The sequence below is a fragment of the Capsicum annuum genome, chromosome 9, assembly GCF_002878395.1.
Source record: "Capsicum annuum cultivar UCD-10X-F1 chromosome 9, UCD10Xv1.1, whole genome shotgun sequence".
In the NCBI taxonomy this organism is placed as follows: Eukaryota; Viridiplantae; Streptophyta; class Magnoliopsida; order Solanales; family Solanaceae; genus Capsicum; species Capsicum annuum.
The window spans coordinates 144594036-144605845 of record NC_061119.1 but is presented as its reverse complement, the minus strand read 5'-3'; positions in this window follow the sequence as shown (position 1 = coordinate 144605845).

Genomic DNA, 11810 nt, shown 5'->3' with positions numbered 1-11810 from the left:
CAACTCTCAACCATAACACTTTCACATACCAATAACTAAAATTTGGGCCTTAATCTCACCTTTTTCCTCTTATTTGTCAAACCCCTAACTTAAATTTTTATTTTACACTAAAGTGCTTAGGAGCATTCGGATCAAATTATGGTCTAAAAAAAGAAAAAATGAATAAGGCTACATATGAGGCTAACAAAAGAACAAGATAAAGGCTCAACCGGGCTAGCAAAGATGATGCGTAAAGGTGGGTAAAAAGAAAAAGGTATAAAAAATGGATGTCAAAGAAATGCCTAAATGATTTCCTAAACTCACAATCTTTATTTCTCTTTGCCCACACACCAGGCAAGTTCTAGCATCAGTTGCAACAAGGAATATACAACAGCCTTACACACTCTTGGCATATGGTCAACTTACTTAGGAGCATTATAGATTCTCGACCCAACACTTAAATGAATTCCAATATAGCCAACAATCATAACCAGAGTCACAACTAGAGCCTAAGTGTTTTAAACGTAAAGATCCATCGCATACTCATGTAATAATGCCATGCGGTCCATAAGTAGCAATTTCATGCAACCAATGACTAATTTTCTCTTAAGACGGTCGTCATCCATCCATCATTGATAAATAAACACCTACTTCTGACTAAAAATACCATATGTACAAAAACAAAACAAAACAAAAACCAAACAAAATTAACTAACATAAGCACTAAACTAGGTACACAAAGAACAAAACAGAAAGTAACTAATAAGCAATCTAGAAGCATTTCTAGTCCACCCCACACTTTTAAAGAAAACACTATCCCCAGTGTAAATGCATAAATAAAAACTTGGTTAGGCGAACTCTTTCTCTACATCAGGGGTCATACCCCCTACATCAGAATCATCCTTAGAGTCTTCATCACCAGATTCGGCCTCCATATCAGAATATAATAGTCTGCAGTCATCATCTGTTGGTAGGTCATCATCTACCAAGTCTTCAAAATTTGCCCCTACTGTACACATAGCTCGAGCATGATCATTAAGCGGGTAGTCATGATTCAGCTGTCGAAGCTTTGCATTAGTGGGAACACGACCTCCACTCATTATGGTAAGCTTCATCATGTCGTAAAAAACTCTTATCTCAAGCATGTCTTTCAGCAGTGGTAAGGTTGATGCCTTAACTAATTTCTGGATCTTTCACTTTCGTGACATCCACCTTTTTTGGGTTTTGCGGCAACATATGGTCCGCTGGCTCTTCCTTAATGCGCTCTTTCCTTAGAATGGCAGTCAATAAGTTGCCAAAACTGAAGTGTGTCCTGTTGTACACCCTTGCTTTGCACATCAAAGCACGTATAACTGCACCAATGTTGATAAGAATATCCTTCATTAGAGAAAATACCAAGAAGACCCGATCACGCAAAACCTTAGTGAATTACATCCCAGGAATGAAACAGGAATTTACTATCCTTAACCATATGCGAGCTTCTCTGTTTAAACATGCATATGGGTAAGTGTTGTGATGACCATTATCTTTATGACGAGTCCACTAGGCCATGGACTTTGATCCACACAGCGTATGTTTGATGGCTCGGTAGGGAGATTTGTTGTAGAGTTCCCTGAGTCTTGAGTGATCCATACTTGGAGTACCCAAGAAAGATTTGAAGAAATCATTATTCAATTGCAAGACCTGCCCATGAATTTTTACTTCATTTCCACCAGTCTTAGGGGGCCAATTGGCATAAAACTCCCGAGTGAAATCAACATTATAGTCGCCCATGTCTCGGAAGATGAAGTCAAGTTTCAGTGCCATAATCTTTGCCAGAATGCGAGGGCAATGCCTCACTAAACCTTTTTTTTAAATCTAATCCACCTGCACATATTGCTTCACTTTATTATTTTTGTACCATTCCGTCCCTTCCTCCTCTAGAACCTATTTGATCCCAAAACTGTGTCAAGGCACTTGATAGAGGAGGAATCAGCATGGTCCTTTCTTGCTCTTTTCTGACCTTTTTAAGATGTGGATGCCTTCTCCTTTCCCTGTCTTTCTTTTGGAGCCATGTCACCTGAGATCATAATAGAGTCATGTTAATATCATTCCATCAAATTCACTATAATCTAAGAAGAAAATAGTGATGGCACCACCCCACACTTAATTAGCTTGCACAAACTAATTAATTAAGTGTTGTCGAGTACTCATACTTCTTCGACATGCATTTTGATAATATGTGCCAATAACATTATTGGTGCAGTAACACTTCCAACCCCTCACTTTACAGAACAGTCTTTCGATTTGATATACAAATGCAGTACATAATGGCCCTATGATTTTGACTACCCTTTCCAACTTCAGTTCATTTTAGCAGTACCATTCTGGAATAAGAATAACACATAGCAATCTCATCATGCCATAGTATAGAAAAAACATCACAATCTTGTGCTTTTTATCAAAATCAAATTAATACAAGAACATGTGAAGTGTTGGGTTAACCATGCTCAATACAGTGATGATCAAGTCACTCACATAATCAAGATTACAAATCACACAATCATGCCTCAGACTTCTATAATTCAACTTATAAAAATTCACAATGAATACCAAGCAACACATTCTTGAGTGAAATCAAGATTATCAACGAGAGCTCTTTCACACAATGAGATTTATCTTCCCCAATAATAGTAAACTAACCATAATCTTATCTTTAAGCACTATTTCAAAACCTAATTAACAACTATGAGCATACTAACAAAAGATCTATAGATAATGAAAGAGAAAGACTTACTTGAGGATGGACTCTTGATGAAAAAAGAAAGGGAGCTTGTAAGATTAGTAGAGCAAAGAGAAGGGTTTTGAGAGAGGAGGGATTGGGCGGCGCTTAGGTGAAAAAAAAGTGGAATGGAATTTTAGGGTAGAGATGGTATTTAAAAGTTGGGACATAGTTCGGGTTGATCCACTCAAAAATGGGTACTTATATTTAAAAATTTGCACAAACATGCGACTTAACTTCAATCGCATATGCTTAAGAATGTGGCACATATCCTATCGCCTATATTTACATGTGCGTCACATAAGGTATCACCTAGTTGAGGCAGTGGACATAGGCGATTGGAAATGTGGCGCATACCCTATCACCTATATTTATATGTGCGGCGCATAGGGTATCGCCTAGTTGAGGCAATGGGCATAGACGATTGGAAATGCAGCGCATACCTTATCGCCTATATTTACATGTATGGCACATAGGGTATCTCCTAGTTTAGGCAGTGAGTAAAGGTGATTTACAATGCGGCGCATATCTAATTGTACAACTTAAGATGTGTGGCGCACTCTTGGTCGGAAAGGTCCATACCGTAGGGACTTCGCCCACGCACCCCCATCGAGGTTAGTGGTTCGCTTCGGGATCGAGCCTATCGGCCTGATCCCTACGCTACCACCACAGACCTCACTAAAAGTCACAAAATAAAGTCGCACCACAAAACTTTTTGGGTCGGATTTACATAATTCGAGGTGCGACTCTAATGCAAATCATACTTGAGCCTTATACATTTGACCACTCCTCCTTAGTACTTCATGCACCTTCACTTAATCAAAAATAACAAAAATGATTAGAAAGATGGGTTGCCTCCTACCAAGCGTCGTAGTTTCAGTCGTGGCTCGACTCATATTTTTGAATTTTCATTTACCATAACAAAAGCAAAGTAAAATGATAGGTTGCCTCCTATGTAGCGCTTGATTTACTGTCGCGGCACGACTCAGCTATCTCAATTACTCAGACTTCATCGAGATATATATTGGCTATACACTTTATCAAGGTTGTTGGCCCGATATATAGCTTCACCCTTTGTCTGTTCACCTTGAAGACACTCCCGTCTTCGTTTTCTAGCTCAACTACTCCAGATGAGTAGACTTGGATAATTTTGAATGGACCAGACCATTTATACTTCAACTTACCTGGAAATAGCTTTAGCCTGGAGTTAAATAGGAGTACCAAATTGCCCTTTTGAAAATTTCATTGCACAATCCTCCGATCAAGGTACTTTTTCATCCTTACCTTGTAAAGGTCTGCTCTTTCATATGTATTGAGATGAAATTCATCCATCTCATTTAGTTGGCCCAGTCTCAGCTTTGCTACCTTATCCCAGTTCAAGTTCAGCCTTCTGAGTGCCCATAATGCTTTATGATCCATTTCAATAGGCAAGTTACATGCCTTTCCATACACAAGTTGGTACAGTGACATGCCATTAGGCATTTTAAAAGTTGTTTTGTATGCCCAAAGAGCATCATCCAGCTTTCGTGACCAGTCTTGTCTATTAGCATTCACAGTTTTAGCAAGGATGGCTTTGATTTCTCTGTTCGAAACCTCCACTTGCCCATTAGTTTGTGGGTGGTATGAAGTTGCCACCTTATGTTGCTTAACACCATATTTTGCTAAAGCATCCCTGAAAACTTTATTGCAGAAATGGGATCCCCCATCACTTATTATTGTTCTTGGTACCCCAAAATGGGAGAATACGTTCTTCTTTAGAAATGCTACAATTTTTTTCCTTCATTGTCAGCCAAAGCAACAGCTTCTACCCATTTTGAGACATAGTCCACAGCTACTAGGATGTATTTTAACCCATATGAGCTTACAAATGGGCCCATAAAGTTGATGCCCCATACATCAAACAACTCTACTTCCATCATTTTGGACATCGGCATCTCATGGTGTTTGGAGATTGATCCTTGCCTCTGACATTGATCACATCTCCGAACAAACTCATATGCATCTCTGAATAGTGTAGGCCGATAGTAGCCACTCTGCAATACTTTCTGAGCAGTACGATCACCTGCATGGTAACCACCAACAGGTGAAGCATGGCATGCTTCCAAAATACTCAACATCTTTACCACTGGGACACAGCACCTAATAACACCATCTGCACATCGCCGAAAAAGATAGGGCTCATCCCATAAATACTAAGTCACATCATGAAGGAACTTTTTCCTTTGGTGAAAGGAAAGATTATCTGACATCAACTTACTTACCACGTAGTTTGTGAAATCAGCATGCCACAGAATCTTCTCGAGCTTCGCAGCTAGTATCTTCTCATCCAGAAAAGAATTATCAATATCTAACTTGTCCTTGATTTCTTGTTCATATTCAATCCTGGATAAGTGATTCGCCACTTGATTTTCATATCCCTTATGATCCTTTACCTCAAAGTTGAATTCTTGAAGCAACAATACCCACCGGATCAATCTCGGCTTCGCATTTTTCTCAGCCATTAAGTACCTCAGAGCTGTATGATCCGTGTGGACCACCACTTTGGTCCCTAAAAAATACACTTTGAATTTCTCAAAGGTGTAAACTACAGCCAGGAGCTCTTGTTCAGTGACAGTGTAGTTTTTTTAGCCTCATTCAGGGCTTTGCTAGCATAGTAGATTGGATGAAATAGCTTATCCTTTTTCTGGCCCAACACAGCTCCAAGCGCCACCCTGCTAGCATCACACATTAGTTCAAATGGCTTTGTCCAATCAGGAGTAATAATAATTAGAGCCTCCACTAATTTCAGCTTAATGCATTCAAAAGATTACCTGCATCATCATCAAAAGAGAACTTGGCCTCCTTTTTAAGAAGTTTGCATAATAGGTTTGCAACCTTCGAGAAATCTTTAATAAATTTGCGATAAAACCCTGCATGACCAAGAAGCTACGAACCTCTTTTACAGAGATGGGAGAGGTAGTTTCTCGATGACCTCAACCTTGGCTCTATCTACCTCAATACCTTTCGCAGAAATTTTATTACCGAGAATAACGTCTTCCATCACCATGAAGTGATATTTTTCCTAGTTAAGTACCAAGTTAAACTCTTCACACCGCTGTAATGCTAGACTTAAGTTCAGCAAACACAACTCAAAGGAGTCTCCAACAACTAAAAAATCATCTATAAACACCTCCAAGGTGTCTTTAACCATATCAGAGAAGATCGACATCATGCATCTCTAGAATATGCTGGTGCATTACATAAACCAAAGGGCATCCTTTTAAATGCAAATGTGCCATATGTGAACGTGAACGTTGTCTTCTCCTGATCTTCATAAGCAATGAAGATCTGGTTATACCTGGAATAACCATCCAAGAAATAGTACCAACCTTTACCTGCCAATTGATCGAGCATCTGATCCATGAATAGCATTGGAAAGTGATCTTTTAGTGTCCACGAGTTGAGCTTTCGATAGTCCATACACACCCTTCATCCTGTGACAGGCCTGAGTGGAATTAAATCATTCTTCTCGTTGGCTACTACCGTTATGCCCCCTTTCTTGGGCACACACTGTACAGGACTCACTTATTTACTGTCTGAGATTGGGTACACCACCTCTGCATCTAGCTACTTGATGATTTCTTTCTTCACCACCTCTTGCATAGGTTGATTCAATCGACGCTGATGCTCAATGATGGGTACACAATCTTTCTCTAACTAAATCTTGTGTGTACATATAACAGGAGGGATACCAATGATATCTGCAATAGTCCAACCAATAGCTCTCTTATATCTCTTAAGAATATAGATGAGAGCTTCCACCTATTGTTCACTAGATTAGCAGCAATAATAACCAGTAGTGTATTTCCACTACCCAATAAAACATACCTCGGATTATTGGGTTGCTCTTTCAAGTCTAACACCGGTGGCTCTTCAATGGATGGCTTCGCGGGTGGTGAAGGTCGATTCTTAAAGTCAAGATCAAGCTTCTTGGGGGTATAAGAATACAACCTCATTCCTGTCAAAGAACAAATAGTTTCTTCGTACTCTTCCATATCCTCACGATCAAAGTTCAAACGCACAACAGCCAATGGCTCAATAGTAAGCTGCTCCTCCAAAGATAATTCTTGCTCGTCCTCATAATATACATCAACTATAGAGAACACATTCATTTCTTTGTGTTGTTTCATTGATTTGCATACAACTAAATGTACCACTTCGTTATTCATATGAAATAAAAACTCATTTGCTCGCAGATCAATCAGCATACTTTCAGTTGCGAGAAAAGGTCAACCCAAGATTATGGGCACCTCAAACTCCACCTCGTAATCCAAAATAACAAAATCCACAGGGAAAATTAAGGTACCCACCTTCACTAATACATCATACAAAATACTGACAGGCCATTTTACTAACCTATCTGCCATCACGAGCCGCATATTAGTTGGAGTAGGATCTAATGCTATCCCCCAAATCACACAAATCCTTAGCAAAATCTAAAGATCCAACCGTGCAAGGAAAGGTGAAAGCTCCTGGATCTGCCTTCTTCTGTACTAAGGACCTTATGGCAATCGCACTGCAATGATGGAAATCATCTGCCGGTTCATAGCTTGCTGCCTTTTTCTTTGTCAAAAAGTCCTTCATAAATTTGGCATACCCTGTCATCTATTCCAGTGCCTCTACCAAGGGCACATTTATAGTCAGCTGCTTTAGCATGGTCATGAATTTACTAAACTTGGCGTCATCATCCTTCTTCTTCAGTCTCTGAGGAAAAGGGGGGTGGCTTTGGGAAAGTTTTCTCCACCACTTTCTTTTCTTTGTTCTTCTCATCTTCAATCTTTTCAGACTACTGACAGCTTGCTATAGTATCATGAATGATCTCATCCTAGTTTTCAACTTCTACAAGATGATCATAATCTGCTTCATCAATACTTTTCTCCATACTATCAACCACAGGCTTACCCACAGATGGGTTTTCTAACACCTTACCACTCCTAGTAGTAATTGCCATACATGACCCATCTTTTCTTAGATTTTATACTGTGTCACTTGGTAAGGTACCAGCCTTCCTTTGATTAAATGCCACTGACAATTGACTCAATTGCTACTCCAACTATTTTATTAAAGTGGAATGCGAGTCAACCAATTGATTCATTGAAGACAAATCATTTTTTACCTCAGCTACTCTCGTGTTGGTTGCCTCAACTCCTTTCAGTAATTTAGCCATCATGTCCTCCATGGATATCTTCTCGGAGCTAGCTGCAGTAGCTTCACGATTTTCAAGAGGGACATACAAACCACTCCTATTATTCTTATTATTCTAATTCCCTTGGGCTCGGTCCTTGTACCTGGATTTTTCATAGTAGTTCAGACTTTGGTTTCCTTGGCCACTGCCTCGGAAACCCCACTTATTATTCAAGTAATTTGCTTCTTCCTCAAAATCGAAGTCAGCTCTTCCCTGTGATGCAACAGCTTTAACCTTCTTTGTCTTTCCTAATAATAAATTCTTAGTAAGAAGGTCTATCTGCGTTTTTATGTGAGCCATATCTTGGTCATGTTCCTCTTTCTTTTACCTCAGTTCTGCAGTCATACCAATAGATACAGTAGAGCTTGCTACCTCAGAATCCCTGATATACCAAGCTCTACTCTATTTTGTCATATGATCTAGCATCTCCAATGCCTCAAGAAAGGTGAGGTCCATGAATGACCCACCCGCAGCATTATCTAGCACTGGCTTGGTCACTAAATTTAAGGCCCTATATAATATCTCCATCAAGTGGAGATTGGTCATCTGATGATTTGGGCACTGTATAAGCTTCTTCTTGAACCTCTCCCAAGTTTTGTGGAGAGCTTCAGTTGGAAGTTGTCTAAAACTATTTATCTTATCTCTTAATGGTGCTTTCTTGGATGGCAGAAAGAATCTTTTTATGAAAGCATCTTTCAGTTGTCTCCAATTGGTAATAGAGTCGGGAGTTAGTCCGTTTAGCCATAGAGTTGCCTCTACAGATAGAGATAATGGAAATAAGCGCAACTGGATCGTATTTTGTCCAACCCCTGGATTGTCAAATGACTTGCATACTGAGATAAAATTAATTAGATATATATTTGGATCATCACCTCCAAGTCCACCAAATAACCCTTTGAGTTGAAATAGCTGGATCATAGTGCTAGTAATATTGAACTTGGCTCCGGGTGCTAAAGACGGGGGAATAATAGCCCCTGTGGCACCAGCCCTATCCAATTTGTCATCAATATCATCAAAAGCAAACTGCACAGCTCTACTTCCGGGTCTCATACTAGCCTGACGATCTCTGTTGACATTCTTGTTCACTGGTGTGGCCACATCATTTGCACGCCTTGAATTTAATAGCTCATCATCACCTAGGTCCTCATTATCAGGATTTGGTACCCGACCTGGGTTATCAGCATTCTACTAATTTACTTATACAGCTGTCAATGCGGCCAATCTCGCCTGCTCCTGCTGAGCATCTATCCTTTTAGGGTCTCGTTACGCATCCATTCTACCAATGAGATATGGTTCAGGATTTATAGGTAATAATGGCCGACCCGATCTCCGTGTACTTGGCATGCACAATAGTCAACCTGTTCAAAACAAAAACAACAAACAAAAAGTAAAGTTTGAGAATCTTTGACCAAAGGGTCTATTAACTATAACAAACTTAGTTGACAACCGTATTCCCCAGTAACAGCACCAAAATTTGATACGCCCAAATTAGAACTATCATTATAAAGTACAAGCAGTTGCTGTCAAATGTAGAACCCAACTAGGTTGGGTGTCGAATCCCACAGGGAATACTATGATCACAAAGTATTGCAATTATTATTAGACTGTTGATCGAAGGTTCCAAAGTAAAGGGGGGTTTCGGTTTAAGTACACAGTAATACTATCAGTGTAACAGTAAGATGATATGTGTAATAGTATTTGATTACAGAGAAAGACAAGTTAGGGTTATTTCCACCTTGTAGTTTTCAATATTTTCTAACTATGGGTATTTAGAACTCATACATGGATGCACTTACAGAGAAACACATTTAAATTCATAATCCAAGTGTTTCTCAACAAACAAGGATTAATCCACTCTAGTTCTCTCAAATCAAAAATGTAGTTTAATACTTATGTGAAATCTCCAAGTTGTTAATCCTATTAAGGCATTAACGAATAAAATAGAGGTTAGAAACCCTATTCTCTTGTCACTACTCTCTTTTCTCAACATAAAATTTTCTATCAAACAAGTTATGTTTTAATGGCACATTCCCTATGTTTGCAACTATGAGAATTCAATCATAACGAAGAGAGTATAATATAAGTGCATCTACACATAATGAATTCAAAACCCATAGAAATAAATAGTATACTACAAGGTTTCCATAACCCTAATAATTAAACTTAGCTACTCATGAATAAAACGAAAATCACCATAAGAATATTCATCATACCAAAAACTAGAAGTCGATTTTGGTATCCAAAAAATAGTGAAATCAAGGAGAAACGTTTTTCTCTCTCCCAATAGACTAAGCCGCTCTTTCTTGCATTCAAAAACCCAAAAACAGCATAATACATAAAAATTCAGCAACAAGTCTTTTAATAGCCTTCTCTCTCATAATTTTCTTCTAAGTCCTCAACTTATTATAAATGGCAAATTAGCCTGGGAGAAAGTTCCTATGCATCCCACTTGGTCCAACAGCTTCTTTTCCTCTTGTATGAGTTTTCCTCTGAAATCTCCAGTCCCCAAAGTGTCTTTATCTACCTCATTAGACCTGAAAATCATGCTAATCATATAGGTCAGCTCACTTAAATCAAAGTAGAGTAAAAATGTAAGAATTATGTATTTTTCTTCTCAAAATTTATCTAAAATATAGGTAAATTATGGTACTTAGACATATAAATACGCCCAAGATCACTGAGTCACAGGTTGATGAGAAGTCTGAGTATCGAAAAATCTAAGCTAAGAAGCATGGCAAAGACTAAGTGTGGGATCCTCGGACCCTCTTGATATGTACAGATACTACTAGCTAGGCCTAGAGTCCTCAGGGAGTATTTCTATCTCTACTTTTAAAAAGTATACTTTGGGGACAAGGTAGAATTTTAAGTGTGAGGTGGAGAAAATTTCCATTTTTGGGGTAATTTTAAAATTTTTTGTTAAGAATAAGTGTGGGATATTCTTGTTGGTGCTATATTAGATTGCATGATGCAAGTATTTTGATGGTAAAAGCATGTTGATTGTGTGAATTACTACTCTTTAGACACCTAGGCTCTAGTTTATGACTCTTGTACTTATTGGCTTAATATTGAATTCATGTGATTGTTTGGTTAAGAGTCTATGATGATCCTACTTGAGTTGAGCATGTGCCATAAGCGTATGAAATATTTGTATATTCCTTGTTACATTTGATGTCTAGAACTTGCCTGGTATGTATGCAAAGCAAAATAAAAAGTGTGGGTTTAGGAGATAATATAGGAGCTTCTTTGATAGCCAAGTTTATACCTTCTTTTGATCTACCATGGCTCATAATCTTAGTTAACCCCTTTTAGCCTTTAGATTATTCTTTGGTAGCCTCATATGTAGCCTAATCATTTCTTTGATAGACCTTAATTTGATCCAAAGCTCCTAAGTGCTTTAGTGTAAGTGAATTGAGTAAGAAGTTTGAAAATAAGAGGAGAAAAGGTAAAAGTGAAGCCCCAAAGTAGTAGTTATTGGTGTATAAAGTTGATGTACAATGCAATCCAGTGGCTTACCGCGATAAGCCCACATCGCGGAGCTAGACATGGAAAACTAGCCCCGTGTTGTGGTGAGAATCATGAAGTAATAGGAAATACTTCCACCACATTATATGTGAATGAGCTTAATGAGATAGGGTAAAACAAAAGATGTGTTAAGGTAGTAAAGGTGAGAATTGATTGTTAAAGATTGATCTTAATTGTATAATGTGATATATTAAAGCACTTAGGGAAGATAGTCATTATTACCGATCAGAATAGTTCCTACCTGTTCCTTAGCCAACATTACAACTATTAAAGACCTATTTGATCCTAATCTTCATCATTCTGATATTAGCGAAGTACTACACT